General features: G+C 38.4%; 1 pseudogene; it reads right to left on the reverse strand.

Annotated features, from left to right (window-relative positions):
- Positions 1–7,404: 7,404 nt before the first annotated feature.
- The window catches only part of LOC121036475 (uncharacterized), a 59,053-nt pseudogene continuing 39,917 nt past the window's right edge, over positions 7,405–26,540 (reverse strand).

The raw sequence follows: 26,540 nt of genomic DNA on the forward strand, positions 1-26,540 counted from the left end.
CAGTGGCTATTTTCAATGAAAATTCTATTAGCCATATCTCAATGGTATCATTAATCAGATAGTATCTCTAACAGCTAACCAGGATTTCTCAGAGTGAGCTGGAATAATTTTCAAGGATATAAAGACACATAAAGTGACCGATACTCTTAGATAAAAAGCAGTTGACTCACGATACTCTGGACCCAATGGCCATGTGTCAGTCTGTGTCTGCTGTGGTTAGTGCTCATGGTGCAGGTGCCCAGGCAGCCAAGACAACTGGATTTGACCAAGAGGTGTCCCCCCTGTTTTTTTTTTTTTAACGTTTATTTATTTTTGGGACAGAGAGAGACAGAGCATGAACGGGTGAGGGGCAGAGACAGAGGGAGACAGAATCGAAAACAGGCTCCAGGCTCTGAGCCATCAGCCCAGAGCCTGACGCGGGGCTCGAACTCACGGACCACGAGATCGTGACCTGGCTGAAGTCGGACGCTTAACCGACTGTGCCACCCAGGCGCCCCAAGGTGTCCCCCCTATTTTAAAGAACCAAACATCTGCCACTGACTGACAGGCTTCAGCTCCCGTGCTCCCTGAGCTACATTTCGCTTCTCTCCAAAATGCCACAAGTCACATGCGGGTCAAAAGAACCTCTTCCGTGTTTTATGGGGCAGCATTTTGTGTCTGCCCCCAGGAAGCAGGTAAGAGTGTGGGCACATGCAGAAGTGGTGTCTGAGAAACGTATCTCCTTTCAGGTATTCCCACTGCCTGCCCACCTCCATGGAGGTGGGGGAGAATCCCGCCCATCTACTTGGCTACCTGCATACTAAGTGTGGGACCCACCTCTGTTACACAGCCAATCGAGGCAATGCTTTATTTAAAAAAAAACAACGCATAGGACGCCTGGGTGGCTCAGTTGTTAAGTGTCTGACTTTGGCTCAGGTCATGATCTCACGGTTTGTGGGTTTGAGCCCTATGTCGGGCTCTGTGCTCACAGCTCAGAGCCTGCTTGTGCTTCTCTCTCTCTCTCCCCCATCTCTCTGCCCTCCCCTGCTAGCGATCTCTCTCAAAATAAATAAATAGACTAAAAAAAAAAAAAAAAAAAAAAAAAAAGAAAGTCACTCTGTTTACTAGTAAGCAAAAGACACTGAGTCATATGAAAGAGAGGTAAGCCTCAGATAGAAAAGTAACTAAAAGTAGGACTTTGGGAAATGCTTCCTCTTTTTGTAAGATTGGACTCAATAACTTCTCATTAAGATTGCAATAAAATTTTGTGTTTCAGTAAGAATCCTATAGTCAATGCATGGTAGACATACATTTATATATGCATTTTTCTACCGGATTACCAAAAGGTAAAATCAACACTTTACATAATCTCACAGTCTTTTACAAATCCACATGCATTAAAATCAGTAACCATGATTTCATAGAACATAGGACATAGAGTATTTTAGCAGCCACAGCTGCTATGCCAGTTCTCCAGGTATGTTATCAAAAACCTGTAAGAAACATTTTTTGGGGTCTAAGGCGAGAAGCTGGAGGAGGGATTCTGCATTTTTAAAAAAAAAGTTCATTTATTTATTTTGAGAAAGAGAGAGAGAGAGCGTGAGCAGGGAGGGGCAGAGGGAGAGGAAGACACAGAATCTGAAGCAGGCTCCAGGCTCCGAGCTGTCAGCACAGAGCCCCACGCGAGGCTTGAACCCACCCCAGGATTCTGGTTTTTAGCTGACAGAATTCTGAAATTTGCCAAGTGTAGCTTAAGAGCTCTCACCATACACACACACAAAGGTCACTATGTGAAGTGTTATATATGTTAATTAACTTGATTATTGTAAATATTTTACAACGCAGACATATGTTAAGTCATCACAGTATATACTTTAAATATATACAATTATGTTTGTCGATTATACTTCAACAAAGCTGGAAAAAGAGAAGTTCAGAATGGGAGCTGTAACACCTCTAGGTCGCATCTCCCACAGGACACCCAGACCAAGTCGAGAAGAACAAGGTGGTTCATTACCACATGTAGGTCATCCTTCATTAGGAGGAAGCCGAAGAGAGTGACAAACGGAAATGCTTCTCAAAATCAAATTAAATACTTTTTTTTTTAACAATTGGCAGCAAAAGCTATAGGTAAATCAAACCAGTTACAAATGATAACCAAAAATGATAATGGAAGTCTCAGCAAAAGAAAAAATCACGTAAGCAAGAAAAGGAGCCAATTGAAGGCAATCTATTCACTTTGAGTCTGAGTAAGAGAGGCCGAAAGAGAGAGAGAAGTACTGTGTCACAGAATGCAAAGAGCGACTCAACAATAAAGCAGAAGGCCCAGCATCAAACGTTATAGAGACCTGGGAGGATGAGGAATATAAACACAGACACACACACACACACACACACACACACCCCCCACAAACACCTATTGGCCCTCCAAGAACCTTATACTTTTTGTTTGAAAGAAAGCATCCAAAATACTATTGAACCATAAGTCAGCTGTAAAGGTATTTGTAGGTGAAGAAGTGAATGCAGGGAGTTTAGACCACACTTTTGAGAAATATGATGGTGCCATATTATTAGAGAGGGTAACAGATGTAAGGAAATGTTTTCCGTGTGCACAGACTTGTGCAGTTTCATAATCTGCTTGAAGAAAACAGCAGACAGAGAAGACTGAGGATGAGGAATGGGTGTGAAGCTATCACTCAGGAAAGTAAGGAAATGTTAAAGGAAAAATGAAGGATAGAGGTTGAGGTCCAGAGGACATTTTAAACAGGGCAAGTATTGAGATGGGGTATTGGCTTAAGGCAGTGTGGTACATGTTTGTTAATTTATAGAATGGAGTCACCAGAGATTTGAAGTTGGGAAGAAAGGATGGAGGGTGGGATATAAGTTTACATGTACATATCTGCCCTAGTAGGTTTGGAAGCTAGGAATAAAGGAGGCAAGAGGCTGGGTGATAATGAGGACCCGATAAACATGTGGCACTAACGGGTAGGCTGAGTGTTGTAACTATAGGATTATCAGCCTTTAACAAAGTCCGAAGTCCTCGTGGGACTGTTGGCTTGATGCTATAAGGCTGAGTCGATGGCTAAAGGGTAAAGCAAGCAGAGTAACAGAACGGCTGCTGGAAAATCTACATTAATATTAATAGCCGACACTTCTTGAGCATTACTAAGTGGCAGGCACTCTTCTAAGTGAACTGCATGGCTTAACTTATTTATTATTCATACGAGATAAGGGCTATTAATATCTCCATTTTGTCAGAGGCACAGAGAATCTAAGTAACTTGGCCAAGATTTCAGAGCTTGTAAATGGCGAAGCCAAGCATAGAACCCAGACTTCTGACTCTAGAGGTCATGCTTTCAACCCCATCACTATTCCACCTCCCATATTAATGAATTAAATGAGTGGCAAGTGATAGAATTCTACTTTTTCTTAGGCAGCTCTTCAAGGGAAGTTTCAGGCTTGCGCGAGAGCACATGTTTCTCAGGTCTGGATGAACTTGGCCATTGCCCTTTCATCCTCGGGAGCAACCCTCCACTTTCGTAAGGTAATGGCACCCACGCATGCTCCATTCTGCTTCCGTGTGCCCATGTTTGCATTTCCTGCCTCCTGTTAGCCTGGGCTGGGGTCAGCCCCACTCATTTTCATTTTTATTTTTATCTATCTATCTATCTATCTATCTATCTATCATTTAGTTGTTTTTTTAATGTTTATTTTATTTGACAGAGAGACAGAGCATGAGGGGGGGAGGGGCAGAGACCGAGGGAGACACAGAATCTGAAACAGGCTCCAGGCTCTGAGCTGTCAGCACAGAGCCCGATGTGGGGCTTGAACTCACAAACTGAGATCATGGCCTGAGCCAAAGTTGCACACTTAACCAACTGAGCCACTCAGGCACCCCTATTTTATTTATTTTTATATTTTTTAGTTTATTTATTTATATTTAGAGAGAGGGAGAGGGAGAGGGGGAGAGAGAGAGAGAGAGAGAGAGAGAGAGAGAGAGAATCCCAAACAGCATCTGTGATGTCAGTGCAGAGCTCATTGTGGGGCTTGAACTCACGAACTGAGAGATCATGACCTGAACTGAAATCAAAAGTCTAATGCTCAACTGACTGAACCACCCAGACACCCCTCATTTTCATTTTTAAATACACATCCAATGTCTTCCCAGTATACTATAAGCTTAGAAAGGTCATTGAAGATAAAGGACATTGTTCCTATTATCTATTGCTGTGCAAAAGATCACCTCAAAAGCTAGTGTTGTGCAAGGGCAACCATTTATTATTTCTTATGCTTATGCAAATTTGGAAATGATTGCCTTTCCTTAAGTGGTAGGTAATATTAGTTACTAATACTTGTCATCATTATCAGCAGCATCATGGTATAAATGACCCACAACCAGGTATTGGAGAAGCTATACCTCTTCCCTTCCTAGAACCCCCACACCCTTGCATCAGGAGTGTGAAACTGTGGGAAATCTCACAGGCTGGGATTTCCGGGTAAGTTCCGGAATGTTTTAATGAACTCAGCCAGCATGGTATTGTAGAAACAACTTGGACCAAATATGAGAAGACTTGACACTTAGTCTGGTTCCACCACTTGATGGCTGTGCTAATTCTGGTAAATCATCATCACTTGTATTCTCTGCACATCAGTTTCTTAACTTAGGGAGATGGGTGCTCACCTCACTAGCTTGTTGCAACGTGGTTGCGATAATCAGATTGCTGGTATGTGTCGGGTACTCTAAAAAGTGTAAGGCGCCAAACCAGAATACTCAGTATCTATTGCAGTCTTTCCTACCATGGTCCTGTTTGAAAAGCTTTGCACATGTTCAGTCATCTACGAGGCCACAGCTGTTATTGACCCCACTTAACTTTTGGAGACCGAAGCACAGAGAGGGCCAGTCATTTGTCCAAAGCCGGGCAGCTCACAAATGACAGAGTGAGAAGCCAGAGAGAGGTGCTCACTCCCGACTGGGAGGGATCCAGGGAACCCTGTGTACCACCTCCAGGTGCCACTGTGAGGGCACAGAATGATGGCATCTCGAGGGGGAGGCTGGGAAGGGGGTGCCTGTCCCAGGCTGATAGGGAGTAGCCGAGAGCAGCCTTACTTGCTTATAGGCTCCTCTTCTCTCTGAGGCATTGCATGTGGCAGGGGAAGGTTATTTCCCTCTGGCTTTCTTTTAAGGTGCCTGTAACTAGCCCTTTGGGAATGCCACCCCGAAGGCTGAAACCCAACTTCTTCCTCCAGGAGCTCAGGGCTCTTGACAAGGGGGTTTTAGTCTCTTTGGTTTCAAGCAGAGAAACTGGCTTGGTCCTCAGTGATTTTGTTTATCATGCTGGAATTCATATCATATTGTTTCTTTCATCCCATTTGTCATTCTCTGAAACAGGAAAGAAGATAAAATGTAAGAATGATAACCTTCGGGAGAGCCCGAGCCCCAGATGCTCGTCCTCCAATGTCTGAATCAGAGGCTGTAGCTGAACATTTAGGCAATTTCCCGCTCTCTTTACAGATAATCATGGTTCCTAGAACTTTGAAGAATGCAAATAATTCCATGCATAACGTTAATGCAGTAATAAAATCCAATGGTGAAAATTCAGGTAAAAACCCCCTCACCTTCCAAGTATATGTACCTAGCTCCACAGGTGGCTTGGTTTAGAAAAAAAAATACTACTTTCTTTCTTTCTTTCTTTTTTTTTTTTTTAACACTTATTCATTTTTTGAGAGATGGAAAGAGACAGTGTGAGCAGGGGAAGGACAGAGAAAGAGAGAGACACAGAATTGGGAGTAGGCTCTAGGCTCTGAGCTGTCAGCACAGAGTCCGACATGGGGCTCGAACCCATGAATCGTAAGATCATGACCTGAGCAGAAGTCTGATGCTTAACCGACTGAGCCACCCAGGTACCCCAAGAAAAAATACTACCTTCTTAAAATTTGTACATTTATTATCCCCCCAAAATATCTGTAAATTAGACTATGGCCTTGACTCTTCCTAATATAGTCAAGTGCTTATAACTTGGGTTGAAAATAAAATCACTGGTGAATATCATTCGATATTTAGCAAACATTTCTTAAGTGCCCACTTTAAGGAACCACTGTTTTACTGCAAAGGAGAGCAAGAGTTGGTTGCAAACCTTAAAGGAATTCCTGAAAGTGAGACTGTCAGATGAATAAGATTTCCAAAACTAAAGGATTGACTAGCTCATAGGAGCCCATCTCTTTAGTGGGAAGCCAGAGAAGTTGGAGAGCTTCCCGGCTGGTGCCATGTTGCCAAGGAAGTCCCAAGAGGGAATGCCTGTACATAAGCTGGGGTAGAGAAAGAGCTGGGCCACTTTCCCACATGTCCAGATAAAGAAGTCAGCCATCAAGGACTACTAGAATATACAAGCCAGAATCTCACCATGACAGGGTTCCAGTAAACAGAGATGTGCCAGCTCACAAAAATGAAAATCAATGGGAACAGTCCCACGAGTGAAATGGTCAAGATATATGTGTGTTGGGTTTTTAGGGCAAAAACCAAAGCAGACTCTGGTATAGCTTTTGTCTGTGCTTCTTTCTTTGTCGCCGGGTATGCCTTTTTGAGAATGGCTCCCTTAAAGACAAGGACTCCTGGTGTTGTATCTCCTTTTAGATGTGGTCTACAAACAAGATGGTGGCCTGAAGGAATCTAGATTTTGAGAACACCGGTGGAGGGACAATGGTCTGGGAGTTTCCAAGGGAAGGCAGGAGCCTTCCAACTTTTCCATCTGGTCCTGTGACCTGGATTAATAAGGGCGCAGGAAAGTGCCTACCAAAGTGAATAGAAAAAGGACAAGGTTCTCTGCATTTGCTCATTTCTAGCAGACACATTGTTCTTGGCTGACCTTTTAACAGTGGGAGAATGCAGCCATTGATGTCGTGTGAACATTCTCATGTTCAAGGGCACCCCCGGAATCTAGATGGATATTTTTGGGGCCATCTCTCAAATACCGGGATGAGCATGAAACCCACTAAATATGACCTTAGGCTGAAGAAGATACAGTTGTTTTTAGGGGCAAAGGGTCACGTCAGTGCTTATTGTCCACTGCCCTCCATTTGGAGGACAGAGATGTTTCTTATAAAACAATATGCAAAGAAAGGACAATACATCCCTTCTTGGTGAAGTGCAGTGAATGGAGTCCCATGAAGTGCAGTAGTGGTAAAGTGGGCTTTAATGAGAGGCATAGATTAAGAAATATAACTTTATTCTTACCTTCCTCATGAAGAATGTGGGGTTTAAGGATTTATTCATGTATAGCCAAAGTTTCAGCCCCTTCCTTCCCTTCCTTCCTTCCTTCCTTCCTTCCTTCCTTCCTTCCTCTCTTTCCCCTCCCTCCCTTCCTCCTTTCTTTTGTTCATTTTCTTTTTTGGATGTCTGCTCTTATTTCTTTATAACCTTAGAAAATCTCATTTTTGACAGGACTCAGGCTTAGAGGTAGAAGCTCTGAGAGAGGACAGCCTCCTTTTATTGGCAATCTGTTTTTTTTTTTTATTTTTTTTTATTTTTTTTATTTTATTTTTTTTATTTATATATGAAATTTATTGTCAAATTGGTTTCCATACAACACCCAGTGCTCATCCCAAAAGGTGCCCTCTTCAATACCCATCACCCACCCTCTCCTCCCTCCCACCCCCCATCAACCCTCAGTTTGCTCTCAGTTCTCAACAGTCTCTTATGCTTTGGCTCTCTGTTCCTGGCATTTTTCTTTGGTCTCCTACATTCTCTTGGCCAAAAGTTTAGCATATTCTGCAGCCTCTTCCTTATTTTTCTTAGATGCTGTTTCTTCAGAGAATCACGCCGGAATTTTTGCTGGAAGATACATGCAGTAACCAGATGCTGAATCTTGGGTGCTTTGTTTCTAGGTTTCTTAACTTCTTTGTTTAAGGGCTTTGTAACAACATGCTGGTGGACATAATCTTCTTTAGAGAAATTAAAAAGTTTTCGGTTCTTTTTTTAATTCTATTTAATTTATTTTTTGAATTTACATCCAAGTTAGTTAGCATGTAGTGCAACAGTGATTTCAGGAGTAGATTCCTTAATGCCCCTTACCCATTTAGCCCATCCCCCCTCCCACAAACCCTCTAGTAACCCTCTGTTCTCCATATTTAAGAGTCTCTTATGTTTTGTCCCCCTCCCTGTTTTTATATTATTTTTGCTTCCCTTTCCTTATGTTCATCTGTTTTGTGTCTTAAAGTCCTCATGTGAGTGAAGTCATATGATATTTGTCTTTCTCTGACCGACTAATTTTGCTTAGCATGAGACCCTCTAGTTCCATCCGTGTAGTTTGCGATTCTTTTGGTTCTTTTGGGGCCCAGGCGATGAGGCACACTAGTATCAGTGAGTCCAGGAATATCCTTCTCCCCGTGCCCCCAATTTTCTCTACAGTGACCAAGCTGAGAACACTGAGACTGGTATCCACAATGCAACCCTGAACAAATTTGCACTTTCTTTCTCCAGTCTTCTTGGTCTGTGGCAGGAATACCCCCTACTCAGCAGCAGTTGGACATAGCCACGGGTCAAGACATTTTGCTTCGTGAGGAGGCCTTGTTTGTCATTGCCACCACGGATTTGGACCATGTAACCCTTCCATTCTTCACCTGGACCCTCAGCAGCAACTTCTGTGGCCGTGTGCTTCTCATAAAAGACATGACGTTTGTTTCCTTCAATGAGTTTCTGGCAGCCAGTAGCTGGGAAAGAGATGTTCAGCTTTGTCCTAAAGCAGCCTACCGCCTCTGAGGTGTCAGGGAAACGAGCTCTTTTGTTAATTCTTGAGGCTAGTTTTGTAAGATTATTTTGAGAATCAAATTGAAACCTCTCACAGGTTAATATAGTTAAGCTACAAAAATTAATTTATTCAGACATTTTTTAAAAAAAGAAGAATGAAATTGCTTAGTGACGAATATATTCATTTTCCACATTAATTATCTTTTAAAATTTTATATGCTATTTAATTCTAATTTCTAAGTATCCCCTCGTTTGGGGACATGCCTTCAGTTGATTTTAGGAATGTATATTGTCCCTATCAGAGGTGAGGTGGGACAGAGTTTAGAACTTACTGAAATGGATATTTATAAATGTCTGTGGTCTTAATGACTTTCAAACAAAAAGTTTGTTATCCAAAAAGTTTTATAATATGATGTTAGCTTGTAAGAAGTGATGAAACTGAAGATGTTTTTTTTTTTTTTCCTTCCCAGCTATATAACTTGTAGTTAAGCTTTAGAGATTACTTTAGGAAAGAGACACAAGTTTGAGACTTCAGATAGAAGCACAAATTTTGCTGTCTGAATTTATGGTAAGTGACAAGAGGAGAAGTCAAGTTGGCTGGTACAGTTTTACCTCATCTTATTTCTTCCTTGATGTATAATTGGTTTTAGTGATTTAGACTCATTTAAAGGTCTCATTTTTCTATATGTGACACATTTCTGCAGCATTTTTAAAGAGAACAAAACAAACACTGTTATTTGCACCATCTCTCTTTTAAACTTGGTTATTTGTGAACATTTAGAATGAATTGCCTTTCAGAAATTTGATTGATTGGCTGACCCATTTTGAATAATGTAGAACCATTTATTTCATAGGGGGAAAAAAAAGAGATAGCTTCATCTTCTATTTGAAAGAAATTCAACTCTTAAATCAGGCATTTTTAGTTTTCAAATAATCAAAATTAATGTCTTTTCGGAACCCTGACTTGATAGACCTTTCGTGGTGTGTTTTGATTAACTGTCTGGTTGATTGATTGATGGCCCTTCCCTCATTGGGCTGAATTGCTTGTGAAGGTGTCTACAGTAAAAAGACCATGCTGTGTATTTTGTGAATGAATTCAGCTGTTGGTATTTCTTTTGTAGTTTATAAGAGGCTATGGATCATTCGGCTTTGGGACTTCAAAGCTGTATTTTGGCTTCTTCATTTTGATATATTTTATACATCTAATACCTAAATTTCACAACACGTCAAATTATAATAGAAGGTTTATGTTTCTGAAAAATCACATTAATCTTTTAAAACACCCGATGTTATTTAACTATAGTATCAGCAGTTTATTAGTGAAGGTTGAACTATTTCTGCAACTGTATAATAACATTCATACTCCAGTTCTGGTTTGTCCAAAAACTCCTAGAGAAATGGAGGGAGATGCTTTCTATTTGTGACCCCTTTATGTTTGGGAAAGTTATTTTAAATTTCCACACTAAACTTCCTTTGGACTTTGAATCCAGGCTGTTGAATTCAAATTCTGATTCTACATTTCATTACTGTTGGTCCTGAACAAGTTTACATAATTGCTCTGTGCCCCATTTCTTTTCTATAGCTGGAATCATATTACCTCTTATACTATCATGAAGATCACATGACTTATTAGATACCTAGCACATAACAAGTTATTCTTATTACTTTTTATTATTCTTGATAACCCTAGCCTAAAGAATTATGTTTCAAATCTGCGAATTTCTATGTGACAGCGGGTGTTGGCAACATATTAGAATTCCAGAAGGCTTATTCTTCTTTCTGAATCTTTCTATGAAAGCAACTATAATTAGGTAATGCAAATTGAGATATTTTGTCAATTTCCACTAACTAAACAGTTATTGAATATCTACCACGTGTCACACTTTGTATTGCACTTTATGAATGCAAAGACAAATAACATGGCATCTCTTTTTTAAATCTCAGTAAAATAGGTTATCAAACATTTGAGCATCTGCAATTTGCCTTGCATGTAGAATTATATTTAGGGGCCTGGGTAACTGACTAAGTGTAGGGCCTAGTCAAGATTATCAATGTGAACTGGGAAGATCTATGGTCACATCTTTCAGAGGCTCCATAGAGTATCATTAAAGACAGAAATTTCATCATTGAATTTTGGTGATGTTCAGGGAGGAGACAGAAGTTGCAATGCCCTATGCTCTCAACACCCTGCAAGCTTGGGGTCTGAGGTAATCTGCTGGAGGGCCACGCAATTGCCCCTGATCAACCCAAGATTTAGGCCTGTTTATGAATGACATAAGTTCACAAATTGGCTTAAAGATGAAGATACTCAACTCATCAGGGAAAGTGATATCATGGTAGAAATATAGAGAATTAAAATCAGAGGGAGACATTTTACTCTAAGGACTAGTTATAATACACCCTGATTTTGAAATTAATCCTCCTCATTTGATAAATTTCACTGACATGGGGTGTGTGAATATACATGATAATCAGAAGATAGCTGGAGTTGTCTATTAACAAAAGATTAGCAGCTACCCTAAAAAGATAGAGATTTAAACACTTAGGAAGATAATTGGACAAATGTGTAAACTATGCTAGATCTTTTTCCATTGCTTTGCTGGTTGAAGTAAATTGAATCAGCATTGGGGGAGGGTGGACACTGTGCTTTTTAGGAGAAAGAGGGCAGGTTTTATGTCAGGCAGACATGGATGGGGAGGTGGGGTGATACGATAGGATGTTGAATCCTGACCTGTGATTCTACATCTGTAACCCTGGGTGACATAACGAATATTTTATTTCTCTAGGACCTCACATGCATAAACCAAAAACTGGTTTGAGGATTACTACTAAAATGTGTAAAAGGCACTTGGCAAGGTGTCTGTGTACCTGGTATTTCAATAGAGTCTTGATGAAGAATGGTTATTTCTGTTTACTTAAACCACTAACATGAGCGTATCCAACACTGGACTAGGGAAACTCAATCTTATTTTCTTTGGGAAGCTGGCTTAGGCTTGAGTGTTTTCCCCACTGGAATGTAAATTCTTTCAGGGCAGGAACTGAGCCTTTGTCTCTAATTATTCAACATCTAGTACAGAGTCTGCCTCTTAGAAGTCACTTAATCAATTTTGAATGCTGAGTTCTACTCTGCTTAACAACTTGGGTGATCACAGAGGTTTGTAGATAATAATAAATGTAGTTCTGAAGAGAACAGAAATTTCTAACAAATACAATTCCTTTTCTGTGATGGGCAGAAACAATAAAGGAAATTTATCTTGACCTAACAAACATTTTTCTATTTTACTTAATAACAGTATACCTTTGATTTTTTTTCCTGGCAAATTGCTTGCATAATGGTTATTTGGCAGAAGATTTTTGTCTATTTTTGTAATTTTTTAAAGTAATCACTACACTGAACCTAATTTTTCAGTCAGTTCAAACTCACGGCGCTAACATCAAGAGTGGTATGCTTAGTGACTGAGCCAGCTGGCGCCCCGACAGTTTATTTTTAACTAATCTGATGTTTATCAGGTATAATCATATGATTGGTTGGCATTGAGCGAAATACACTGAGAGAGGAGTTTCTTTCAGACATTATTTTTAGTACATTGAGTCATTAAATATTGCATAGTTCATTCTCCTGGCTATAGCAAGGCAACCATGAAAGCTAGCTATCTTTTGCCCTTTAAATATTGATAAATGATAGAGACTTACTGTGGTTAAAATGCTAATTAACACGGCAAGCCAGTCAAAAGTTGATTAGTAATTTAAATGATCTTGAAAATTGAATAAACTTTTAGAACTGAAAGGGACAAAGCCCCACAAATCAACGTGTTTTTGTCTATAAAAATCAAACAAAATTGCAATGAAAAAAACATTATTATTATTATTATTATTCTTTTGCTTAGCTACAAAATACAGAGTTGCTAAATTCTTCTTCATATTACATAAGAGCATGGATCATTTATTTTACTGTCTTTTAGTTCCTTACCCAAGAGCAGAACACTTACTGGGACCCCATAGGAGCAATAGTGACATACACTTAGGTTATTCACTACTAGAGGCTGTAGATGGCAGACATTTAAACAATGTCATTTAATCCAGAGGAGATTTTGTTATTGGATGAAACTTAAGCTTCCTTCCTTCTTCCTTCCTTTCCTCCTTCCTTCCTTCCTTCCTTCCTCCCTCTTCTTTTCTTTTTTCTTTCTTTTCTTTTCTTTTCTTTTCTTTTCTTTTCTTTTCTTTTCTTTTCTCTTTTCTTTTCTTTCTTCTTTTCTTTTCTTTTTTCTTTTCTCTTTCTTTTCTTCTTTTCTTTTCTCTTTCTTTTCTTCTTTTCTCTCTTTCTTTCTTTCTTTCTTTCTTTCTTTCTTCTTGTCATTGTAAAAGAAGTTAAATGGAAAATTTCTGAATCTTCTGAACTCATGGAATGATAATTTTCTGGCTTTGCTGATAATTTTGTGTTTACTAAAATATAATAATTAAAAAAATGTTTTAGGATCTTCTTTGTTAGGAAGAAGAAAACCAGGTCACCATGAAGAAAAAACAATAAGTAATAAGAAACTGATGTTTTGTTTTATTTAGTTTTTGAAAAGATAATGTTTTAAAGTTTAAGAACTACTATATTCCTTATTTTCTAAAAAGTATTTTACACTTCTTCCTCCGAAAAATACTTTCATGGTTTTCTTCCTATCTCACTAGTCATTTAGTTATGTTATGTTCCTGAACTTTGGAACTCTGAAAAAGAGAGCAGCTTTTGGGCTCAGTTCCCTGCTGTCTTCTCTACTCTCCCTACATAACACATTGCCAAATGATCCCATCCAGTCCCATGGCTTTAATCCTATCAACAGAGTGATATAAAACTGTACCTTTGCAATTCTGATCTCATTGCTGAATTTCAGACTCTTAGGTTCTTTAGACTATTTGGCATTAACTGTTGGGAGTTTAACAGCTATGCCAGGTTTAATATGTTTAAAACAGACTTGGTAAAAATCTCCAAAGGTTGTCCCACTGATAAGGCTAGAAACTTCAGAGCCCTCCCTGCTTTCTCTCTATTCCTGACATTTGACTTCTAGTCCATCAAAAATCCTGTTTACTATAAATGGATGCTTCTCTCCAACTGCTCTGCTACTGCTCCCAGTTTAAGATTCCATGACATCTCCCCTAAATGGTGCAATACCACAGATGGCTTTCTCTGCTTTCATTCTTACTCTTTCCCCAGTGCTCCAACCCCTAAGAAAACATATAAGGGCATACTTTTAAAATTTAAGTCAAATATCCTATTCAAAACCTTCCAAAATCTCTTCTTTCACAGTCAAATCGAAAGCCCTTTGTTGTGGTCTGCAAGACCCCACATGAGCTACCTTATGTCTACCCCATTCATACATTTCCTATGCCTTTCTTTCCTCATTATGCAATTGCCTTCATTCACATTAGTTCTCTTCATCAGAATTTTGTTCTGCAAGAAACAGATAATAAATATATTAGGCTTTTAAAGCCATATGGTCTTTGCCACAACTTCTCCATTCTGCCATTATAGCCCATGAAGAGCTATAGGCAATATGCAAACAAATGAATGTGGTAGTGTTCCAATAAAAGTTTGTATTTAGGTATTGAAATGGAATCTTACATAATTTTTATGTATCACAAAATATATGTATTTGCATTTTCTTCAACCATTTAAAATGTAAAATCCATTATTTTTCTAAAGTTTTTTAATTTATTTTTTGAGAGAGAGAGAGAGAGAGCACCAGCTGGGGAGGGGCAGAGAAAGGGAGAGAGAGAATGCCAAGCAGGCTTCATGCTGTCAGCGCACAGCCTGATGCAGGGCTTGATCTCACAAATCATGAGATCACAACCTGAGCTGAGGTCAAGAATTGGATGCTTAAATGGCTGAGCCACCGAGGCACTCCATTAAAATAAAAATCCATTCTTAAGGCATGAGCTGTGCAAACGCAGGCAATGGGCCAGATCTGGCCCACAGGACAGTTTGCCAATCCCTGTCCTTGATGATCCTTACATACGATAAGCTTGGTCTCATCTCAGGGCCCTCTCATTTGCTCTTTGATCTTCTGGACTTCTGGATACTTCTCTCAGATCTTTGCATGATTGTTTCTTCAAATCATCCATGTCTCTGATCCTATGTCATTTCCTCAGAGAGTACTTTCCTGACAACCATTCTCTTCCCACTCAATGCACTCACACTACTTATGTATTTTCTAGAACTTATCTCCACTTTGAGTTAAGTGATTTACTGGTATACTTGTTTAATGGTCTGTCTTTCCTATGAAAAGATTGACTCTCTATAGACAAGGATCTTGTCTTTTCCTCTACTTTTTTCCAAGCTCCCATTGTAATGATTGCCTCATAGTTGGCTCGATTAATATTTGTTGAATGGATATATAATCAGAGCTTTTTTTTTTTTTTTTTTTTTTTTAATTAATTTTTGTCTAAAAGAAAAATTTGTTGGCTTGGTAAAAATGTCTGGGTTATCTAAGGTCTATAAAGTTCAGTTTTTCATTTATAACGTATGTTTAATAATAACAGCATGAGATATCACCCTCACACCTGTCCAAATGGCTAAAATTAACAATGCAGGATGTTGGCGAGGATGTAGAGAAAGGAAAACCCTCTTGCACTGTTGGTGGGAATGCAAACTAGTGCAGCCACTCTGGAAAACAGAGTGTTCCTCAAAAAGTTGCAAACAGAACTGCCCTGTAATTCAGCAACTGCACTGTTAGGTTTTTAACCAAAGAATACAAAAATACTGATTCAAAGGGATACAAGCATCTCAATGTTTATGGCAACATTATCTACAATAACCAAATTATGGAACAGCCCAAGTGTCCATTGTCTGATGAATGGAAAAAAGATGATGTGGTGTATGTATACAATAGAATATTACTCAGCCATCAAAATAATGAAATTTTGCCATTTGTAGTGACATGGATGGAGCTAGAGAGTATTATGCTAAGTGAAATAAGTTAGTCAAAGAAAGACAAATATCACATGATTTCACTCATATGTGAAATTTAAGAAACAAAACAGATGAACATAAGGAAAATAAGAAAAAGAGAGAGGCGAACCATGAAAGAGACTCTGAACTCTAGAGAACAAACTGATGGTTACTAGAGGGGAGGTAGGTTGGGGGATGGGTTAAATAGGTGATGTGGATTAAGGAGTGTGCTTGCTGTGATAAGCACCAGGTTGTGTATGGAAGTGCCGGATCAGTGAATTGCACACCGGAAACTAACATTACACTGTATGTGAACTAACTGGAATTAAAAATTTTTTTTTCAACGTTTATTTATTTTTGGGACAGAGAGAGACAGAGCATGAACGGGCGAGGGGCAGAGAGAGAGGGAGACACAGAAACGGAAACAGGCTCCAGGCTCTGAGCCATCAGCCCAGAGCCCGATGCGGGGCTCGAACTCACGGACCGCGAGATCGTGACCTGGCTGAAGTCGGACGCTTAACCGACTGCGCCACCCAGGCGCCCCATGAACTAACTGGAATTTAAATAAAAACGTAAATGATAATAATAATAGCAATACAGAGGTTGATTGAAAGATAAAGCCGAAGATATGTGTGAAGAACTTAGACCAGTGCATCTTACAGATCAATAATAAATTACATGAATATGAGTTCTTGTCACTTTCTGGACTCTAAACTTTGAGGACAGAGATAATATCTTTCTTGATACTATACTTTCCTGGCTTCTGGCCCATGGAAAGGTCAATAAATGTTGTTGATTTAATGAGTGAGTGAATGAATAAATGATACAGGAAGTCAAACACTGCAAGTATGATAGACCCGTGGACATGCAGTGGTGGTATTAATCGAAGTAAGTATGTCACATGTAGTCAGATAATCATAGGAGTTTGCTTTGTATGTCTGTTTTTTAAACTCCGGGCTCTTGCTGGCCAACTATCATTGACTTCTGAACATGATGTGAAAGTTGAGATTTGGGAGCTTCAGTAGCCGGTGAGACAGATCTTACAAAGTTCACCTTGGGAAACAAAAACATTTGGTTCTTTGGGGAATTAGGAGACTCATAAGATTTATTTTATTTTACTTTATTTTATTTTATTTTATTTTATTTTATTATTTTATTTTTTAAAATTAATGTTTATTTATTTGAGAGAGAGAGAGAGGGAGAGAGAGAGGATGGCAGGGAGAGAGGGAGACACAATCGGAAGCAGGCTCCAAGTTGTCAGCCCAGAGCCCGACGAGGGGCTGGAACTCATGAATCATGAATGAGATCATGACTTGAGCCAAAGTCAGATGCTTAACTGACTGAGCCACCCAGGACGCCCTAGGATTTATTTATTAATCTACAAAAATGAAACAGTTTGGCATATTTGATACATATTGTTTTTCTCAGGTTCTTGGAGGAAACTTAGATTTAACCTGTGAGGGAATGGCAAAGCTCTCTTCATCAAAAGCAAGGTAGTGCGGTGGTCGATGAATCAATGAATCAAAGAGTGTTCATTTGGGTCAGGCCACATCTGAGGGTGTGATGGCTTTTGGAACTGCATTTGCGAGGATGTTACACCTGAGTCCTCTTCGGGAATTCTGACTCTCTCCATTTGCAAAGTTAGACCAACTTTTTTTCCTCTTAGATTGTCCTGAACTTGCTCTTGATTGCCAGTAGTTTTTCTCCACGAATCATGTGATTGTGATGTGATGAGAAAAGATCAATAACCTCTTTGAAGTTTTCATTTCAGTCTGAAATCACCTTATATTCTATCTTCTGTAATTTTTGCCAAGACAAAAAATTAAAAAGATGGTGCTAGGAAAAAAAAAATATGATGCTAAGCTATGAAAACATCCAAACATGTAATTGTGTCTAGTAAATGTAATTTTAAGTTAATCGTTGACGGTATATCTTTAGAGAAAATTTGAATGAGATCTTTTTTTTTAACCCTGCCCTTGACACCTGGTTTTCAGCAGCCATGATGGAACTGCAATGAGCACAGTCCAGGAAGATGAAGACAATTTTGAAACATATTCTACTAAACAAACAAACACCACCCCCCTCCGCCAAGCTACAATAACGGAAACAAAAGAGCATTACAGATTTTAGAGGAGTTGAATAGTCTGTACTTCAGTGTAGCCAAACTTTTATTCTAAGCTGTATTACTTGAAGTTCAATACAGTTTGCAGCATATTCTAGTTCTCTAAGAGAGATTTTGCCGACAAACATGTCTTTCTGTGAACTTTAAGTTAGAAAGCAAATTTATCTGTTCATTTGAGTTTAATGCCTTTTCTTCAAAAATTGATAAATTGTTCCAAACACAGGTTGAAGTGGAACGATACAATCTATAACTAGATATTGTTTCCTTGAAATCATGAAAAATACATACAATATGTGTTTATGTATATTTTATATATATAAATATTGTATACCTTCCCATTTATTTATATTTATGTGTGTATCTGTGCATGTAGATGTATGTAAGTTTCCATAAAGATGCTATCATTTCAAATAACAGAAAAAAGTCTTACAAAGTTTTACTGGAACTTACTGTCTTACAGAATATGAAGTCTGGGAGAGAACACTCGCAGGGCTGGTGAGGTCATCTGCTTAGCAATATTACTGAAGGCTCAGCTGTCCTCAGAACTTTGGCTTTAGCATCAAGTTCATTCCCTCATGGCTATAATTTAGCTGCCACAGCTCCAGCCTTTACTGCATCTCAGTACCTTCCTTATACAGAGGCAAGAAAAGTATTCTTATAAAAAATATTTGTTTTAGGGGTGCCTGGGTGGCTCAGTTGATTGAATGTCCAACTCTTGCTTTCTGCTCAGGTCACGATTTCATAGTTGGTGAGATCAAGCCTCATGTTGGGCTCTGTGCCGACAGTGTGGAGCCTGTTTGAGATCGTCTCTCTCCTTCTCCCTCTGCCCTTCCCCACTCGCTTTCACTCTCTCTCAATATAAATAAACATTTAGAAAAATATTTGTTTTAATCAAAAGACTCCCACAAATGACTTCTTTTTGTAGAAAATAGAAATCACGTGTCAATTTTTAGATAAATTATTTTATCTAAATTATAAAATAATTTAACTCCACAATGGAGTTACCAAGATTAATTTGATGAGGCTGAGGGTGGGGTAATCTTCAGGGCATGGCCAAGAAAAGAATCGAGGTTGTTATTTGCTCTATACTGCAGCTCTGCCCAGGAAGATGTGGGGAGGGGAAAGACTCACAGAGAAACAGCAAAGCACATCTGGTACAAATTCCAACTTTCTGTCATCTACATGTGCTAACACTTTTAGTGTTTTTTATTTTTGCTTTGAATTTCTAAATCAATTTTAGACAAATAATGTAGGGAGTCTATTGATGTAAAATTGCATCTTTCCTATCCTGATCATAAAATAATTAAAACAGAAGCATTTTGAAGCAAAAGGAAACCAAAGTCGATTCCAAATTATTAAAATATAGCTATTTAAAATGGATTTATGCTTGTATTTCCTTGTCGTGTGACTAAGGGTGTTATTTCCTTACTACATGAAGCAGAGATGGAAGAATTAAACAGTGATATGGAAGAGATTTTCAAATTGTACCTTGGTCAGCTATTAAGCCCTATACATTTCAAGATATTTAATGAAATCAGATTAAAGTGCACTATTACATGGTATATATATTTATATGCATATAGGTGTGTGTGTGTGTGTGTGTATATATATATATATACATATATATATATATAGTGATGATTGTCCTCTTAATTAGCAAGTGATATTGCAAATTTTTAAACATTTTATTAAAATCTAAACAATGACTAACTAAAGGAGAAATTTTGTAACTAGAATTTGAATAGAAATTTGGAAGGGAAAAATATAAAGGACGACTTTTCTAAACTAAAATAACACAAAACAAAAGCGTTGTGCTTTGTGGTTTTCTAATTCATTACATATAAGTTCCTCTCTCAGTTGATTTAACACTAAAATGAATATAAGTAGCAACCACTTTTCCTGGAAACATACCTCTTTAGTGTTGCATGGATGTATAAGAACATGATTTATTCCCAGGTTTCTATTGTTCCCATGCCTTCCTTACCAGTTACAGGGAACCAGAAACCACTGTAAATGTCAAGAAAAAGGGCTTTGGAAACTGTAGCCAAAACTGCTAAGCAGGATCATGTAGTAAAACATGGAATTTAAACAAAAAAAGAAATCGGAAGCAATAGAACACATAAAAGGCATAGAATTATTGGGAGTTCTGTATCAGACAAAGGAAATGTCTTCTCACTGGCTGAGGATGTTTTCTGAATTTCCAGGCATTTTCCATGGGAGTCCAAATCAAGTAATTTGTTGACTCTGATACTGTCTCACAGAAGAGAAAAGGGCGGGGGGACGCACAACATAGTAGATGGAAATTCAAAAACAAGTACATATCATGGGGTGCCTGGGTGGCTCAGTCGGTTAAGCATCCGACTTGGGCTCAGGTTCTGAACTCACAGTTCGTGAGTTCGAGCCCTGCGTTGGGCTCTGTGCTGACAGCTCAGAGCGTGGAGCCTGTTTCAGATTCTGTGTCTCCCTCTCTCTCTGCCCCTCCCCCGTTCATGCTCTGTCTCTCTCTGTCTTAAAAATAAATAAGTGTTAAAAAAAAACAAGTACATATCAAAAGTTTGAATTTATAATTTGCTATAAAAATTTTTCTTCGTCCATAATCTTTCTAACCCAAATGGTATTTCAGATTAGCATGTTGCTCAGCAAATGAGATGAACTGATATATTAAGTGAAGAACAGGGGACAGGGATACTTCTGTTTCTGGGAAATGCTGGCAAGTGGTGGGAGAGCATTGGGGTCAAATGGCTGCCTGAGTCTCACTTTTCTTGTTGAATCTTAACATCGTTGTATGATGAAACCTGAATGCCCCCAAATTCTCATGTCTTCACGGATCACCTTTCCCTTTTCAATGCCGCTAACACATAACACAGTTTGGGTCATCTTCCCATTTTGATGGTAGTAAATCCCTGCCTTTCATGGGAAGATCCTTTGTCAGTTTCAATAGCCTAGGGATCCTTAAATGTCCAACAAATCCATCTTAAATGACTGCTTATCGTCTTTTGCTTGAGATTCCTGTTCTGAGCACTCTGGTGACCAGTTTTTGCCCTCTTATAATCATCTCTCTGGGCAATGATCCTCTGCACAGTGTTTGTTACATGCAAGGTCACAGTCTCCACTCTCTCTGGTAACGCACTCATACGCACACGCAAACACACACACACCATTCTCCAAAGCAAAAGGCCAGGGAAGCTTAAACTGCCATATAGCATTAAAAAAGAAATCTGAGAGAGCAGAATGGAATCACAATGCCACATATTAAAAATATAAGTAAGGAAAGAAAAATAAAAACCCCTTCCACTGTTGTTATCGCTCCTTTGAGTGCAGCCATTCTCCTTCATGGGCTCCCTATTTCTTCTGGCCCCCCCTTACCCTTCCTCTTCCTCTACCCTCTACCAGGCTGTTGCCATGCTTACCTTTCTAAGGAGCCACTTTCAACCATTTTGTCACTCCTTGGAGTCCCAGCTCCAATCCGCAGACTCAAATAAATAAATGAAATCTTCCTGTGCCCAAACAAATATCACTTCCTTTATTCTGTCCCTGAACTACTGATTTGTAGCAATGATTCCTGTAATTGTTATCCATGCAGCCCACACGAGTTTCCTGGAGCCTGAAGTAGCAATCTCTAGAGTTGATGACGCTCTTACCTGGCATGGGTTCAAGACGTCTCCATGAAAAATGGCTAGGTTTGTTACAGCCAGCTGACTCATCGTGCTTAACCAGGTGGCTCCTCCTGCTAGTTAAAGGGAAGCCTACCCCCCCAAACAACATCCAATTTCCACCCAAGACACAGAAGTGGCTTCTGACCCAAACATTGTCTTTTTCAACTACAAAATTTAATGATACAAGTTCACCTTTTACCACAAAAAGAAGCTTCTAGAAACTTGAAAATAAGGGTTGTTGCTGCTATACACACTGCTGGAAACTATTGAGATGTTTTGTCAGGTAGCAGCCTCCTCAGTATATAGTCTGTTGTAGCATCATCTATCCATATGGAGTCGTATCGACTTTTGCATTGACCTCAGTCAGCATACTCTTATATCGGCTTTTTCATGCTTTATGCCATTGTAACTTATATCTTAGCGATATCTGTTAAAAGTAACAGCTGATTTTATGATAGAAATATGTAACGGTGGGTGAGACTGAAGGGAGGGATGTAAATTTCTAAATATTTTGCGGTCTAAGGATGTTTTTAAAATCTACTTGAAAATTGTCCTTAGATGAAATTGTGTTGTTTTACATTTACATACTAAATATTTAATGTTTACATGCAGATTTTCCAGCTTTGTTTTATTGTTGATCTGTGGTTTTGTACCATCGTGGCTGGAAAACATTCTTTGTATGACTTCAGTTTTCTTAAATCTGTCATGTTTGTTATGTCTTTTTATCAACGTTTTTATTTATTTTTGGGACAGAGAGAAACAGAGCATGAACGGGGGAGGGGCAGAGAGAGAGGGAGACACAGAATCGGAAACAGGCTCCAGGCTCTGAGCCATCAGCCCAGAGCCTGACGCGGGGCTCGAACTCACGGACCGCGAGATCGTGACCTGGCTGAAGTTGGACGCTCAACGACTGCGCCACCCAGGTGCCCCTGTTTTGTCTTTTCAAATGTGATTTAACCAGGGGATTCTTCTGTGGGTACGTGAGGAAAATGTGTATTCCCTTTTTCTTGGGCAGAATGTTTTTTATATACCTTTTAGAACCATGTATTTTGAAGTATGCTTCAAGTAAAAAATGTTCTTGTTGGAAAAAAAGAACTTTAATTGAGGGTACTCATTTAAAATAGAGCATATCAGAGGGGAGGTGGGGGGAGGTGCAGGGGATTAAGAGTACACTTACCATCATGAACACTGAGTAATGATGTATAGAATTGTTGAATCACTACATGGTACGCCTGAAACAAATATGACGTAGTAGGTTAACTGTCCTGGAATTACATAAAAAACTCAATGAAAACAAAAATAAATCTTAAAAAAAAGGAAAATTTTCCATAGAAACACCACCAAACAATCAGGGTGTATTGGTGCATACTTACCTTCTGGGCCTGGAAGGTATAAGTGCGATGCTATTTAAAGGTGAGACAAGCCTCTGCTATCAAACTGCTTTGGTCATTCTTTCTGGTGAGGTCGTGCTATAGATTACCTGTAACAACTTTTTTTGACAAACAAATGGTATTTTCTTTGCTTTCTCCAGTCATTCTTTCTGGTGAGGTCGTGTTCCTTAAACAACCTGAATGCACAGATCTGAACGTCCTAAATTTATTGTGTTTAAAAATAAGACTGATTCACATTTTTGAAAATGTAAAACTTGACTAATAGATAACCTGTAGCAACTTTTTTTTGACAAACAAATGGTATTTTCTTTGCTTTCTCCAGTGATAAAGGCATATGATTATGTGCTTGATAGATGTTTAAGTTTTTCTTGTACATAGAAATATTCCTTTTTTAAAAAAAATTATTTAAATTCAAGTTAACACAAATAGTTAACATACAGTGTAGTATTGCTTTCAGGAGTAGAACCCAGTGACTCGTCACTTACATATATATAACACCCAGTGCTCATCCCAACAAGTGTTCTCTTTAATGACCATCATGCATTTAGTCAATCCCGCCCACCCACCTCCTCTCCAGCAACTCTCAGTTTTTCTGTATTTCAGGGTCTTTTATGGTTTGCCCCCCATCTCCATTTTTATCTTATTTTTCCTTCCCTTCCCCTATGTTCATCTGTTTTGATTCTTACATTGCACATATGAGTGAAATCAGATGATATCTTTCTCTGCCTGACTCATTTTGCTTAGCATAACCCACTCTAGTTCTATCCGCATTGTTGCAAATGGCAAGATTTGTCTTTTTGTCTGCTGAGTAACATTGCAGTGTATATATATACACCACATTTTCTTTATCCATTCATCATTCAATGGACATCTGGATTCTTTCCATAATTTGGCTATTGTTGATAGTGTTGCTATAGACATTGGGGTGCATGTGCCCCTTTGAAACAGTGTATCCCTTGGATAAAACCTAGTAGTGCAATTGCTGGGTTGTAGGGTAGGTCTATTTTTAGTTTTTAATCCATACTGTTTTCCACGGTGGCTGCACCAATTTGCATTCCCACCAGCAGTGCAAAAGTGTTCCCCATTCTCTGCATCCTCACCAATGTCTGTTGTTTGTGAGTTGTTAATTTTGGCCATTCTAACGAGTGTGAAGTGATATCTCATTGTGGGTTTCATTTGTGTTCCCTGATGATGAGTGATGTTCAGCATCTTCTCATGTGTCTGTAGCCATCTGGATGTCTTCTTTGGAAAAGTGTCTGTTTAGGTCTCTTGCCCATTTATTCACTGGATTTTTTGCTTTTGGAGGGTGTTGCATTTGATAAATTCTTTATAGATTTTGGATACTAACCCTTTACCTGATATGTCATTTGCAAATATCTTCTCCCATTCTGTCAATTGCATTTTAGTTTTGTTGATTGTCTCCTTTGCTGTGCAGAAACTTTTTATCTTGATGAGGTCCCAATAGTTCATTTTTGCTTTTGTTTCCTTTGCCATCAGAGATGTGTCGAGTAAGAAGTTGCTGTGGCCTAGGTCAAAGAAGTTTTTGCCTGCTTTCTCCTCGAAGATTTTGATGGCTTCCTGTCTTACATTTAGGTCTTTCATCCATTTTGAGTTTATTTTTGTGTATGGTCTAAGAAAATGGTCCAGTTTCATTCTTCTACATGTTGCTGTCCAGTTTTCCCAATACCATTTGCTGAAGAGACTGTCTTTTCTTCCATTGAATACTCTTTCCTGCTTTGAAGATTAGTTGGCCATACGTTTGTGGGTCCATTTCTGGGTTCTCTCTTCTGCTTCATTGATCTATGTGTCTGTTTTTTTGCCAGTACCATGCTGTCTTGATGATTATAGCTTTATAATACAGCTTGAAGTCTGGTATTATGATGCCTCCAGGTTTGGTTTTCTTTTTCAATATTACTTTGGCTATTCACCCAACTTGGAAGCACCCAAACATATAAATCAGTTAATAACAAACATAAAGAAACTTACCAATAATAATACCATAATAGTAGGAGACGTTGATACCCCACTTAGAACAGCGGACAGATCATTTAAACAGAAAATCAAAAAGAAAACAATGGCTTTGAATGACACACTGGACGTGATGGCCTTAACCTATATGTTCAGAACACTGCATCCTAAAGCATCAGGATACATATTCAGCACATGGAACATTCTCCAGAATAGATCACACACTAGGTCACAAATCAGCCCTCAACAGTTACAAAAAGGCTGAGATCACATCTTGGATATTTTCAGATCACAAAGCTATGAAACTTGAAATCAACCACAAGAAAAAATTTGGACATAGAAGTATTTTATTTATTTTATTTAAATAGTTTCATGCTGGAAATGTGTGCATTTTAACTTCATTATATATAGTAGAATATAAATTCATACTCATTTATTTTTTTGAAACAAATATATCTTTCTTGTTTGCACTAACATTGAGCCATTGCAAAAATACTTCCTCCCACCCTGGGTTTGCTACAGTTAGACAAAATTCTTTTTTGGCATGTTCTGCCTGGAGGAATAACTGTTCTCTATCTTCATGACAGAATCTATCAAAGGGCTGTGCTTCATGGCCTGTCCAGTGACAGTGTTTCAAGAAAAATTGCTGATTGAAAATAATGTGCCACCCTACGACTGGGCATTGCTTGGATAAATTTCTCTTTTTAATGGCTGAGGGTCACTTCATCTCAGAGTAACCATATACACATCTGCAGAACTGTAGTTTGGAATATGCCTTTTGCTCAAATGGCTCCTTTGAGACCTCTCAAGATGTTTTGAAAATATTATTTAAGAGATCATGAAAATGTGATAGTAAATATATTCATGATCATGTCCAAATGCTGAATAACTCATAGAGTATTCTGTGGTGTTTCACCAGGGCCCTTTAAAAATTATTCAAAATCATGAACTTTAAAAAAATGTAACTTGGTCTCAATTATGTAGAAGAGGGCTCTTGATTTAATAAAATATCAATGGGTGATTTGACTAGAATTGTTTTTATAGTAGTAGCCTCTGTTTGCCAAAAGTTTTGTGCTTCTGAATAAATACTGACTTTTATCTTAAGTTACATGTACTGTAATATTCATATACAAATTTAAATGAATTTGTATATTTCAAGTGTCATGTCCGAGTATTAGAAATTTAGACGTTATGTTACTTGAGTTTTCTGATTAAATATGAGTCATAAAACACTCTATTGGGGTTTTTACTTCATCTGAAAAAACTATAAAGAATTTCAGTTTATTTTCCTAAACTAGTAGGTATAATACATAAACTGTATATTTGATTTTTTAAAATTTTATGGTTGAGGATCTTCTATGGACTTCATGGGTTTAAGCACTGCTAATTTTATGGGGATAATGAGTTAAAGCTAAATGTGAGTTGGATTCTGGAATTTTCTGGAAGTGTTTTGCTTAGTTTTTAATTAGTTTTTGATAGGTATATTCGTGTGTGTATGCATGTGTGTGTGTGTGTGTGTGTGTGTGTGTGTGTGAAAGAGAAATCTCATAAATAGAGTGAAATGATATGGTTCATTGAGGATTTTTAGTTATTTGAGGGTTTATTCTACAAAAATAAAAAGAATCCTTTATAACTTATAAAGCAAAAATACGTAAATATCATACTATGTCAAATGAAGAAATTCTTATATTGTTCTTTCACAAATGTGACATAAAAATCCTATTTCTTAAGATGTTGAGCCATGTGGAGT

Source organism: Herpailurus yagouaroundi, unplaced genomic scaffold (assembly GCF_014898765.1).
Source record: "Herpailurus yagouaroundi ecotype Mexico unplaced genomic scaffold, PumYag 162, whole genome shotgun sequence".
In the NCBI taxonomy this organism is placed as follows: Eukaryota; Metazoa; Chordata; class Mammalia; order Carnivora; family Felidae; genus Herpailurus; species Herpailurus yagouaroundi.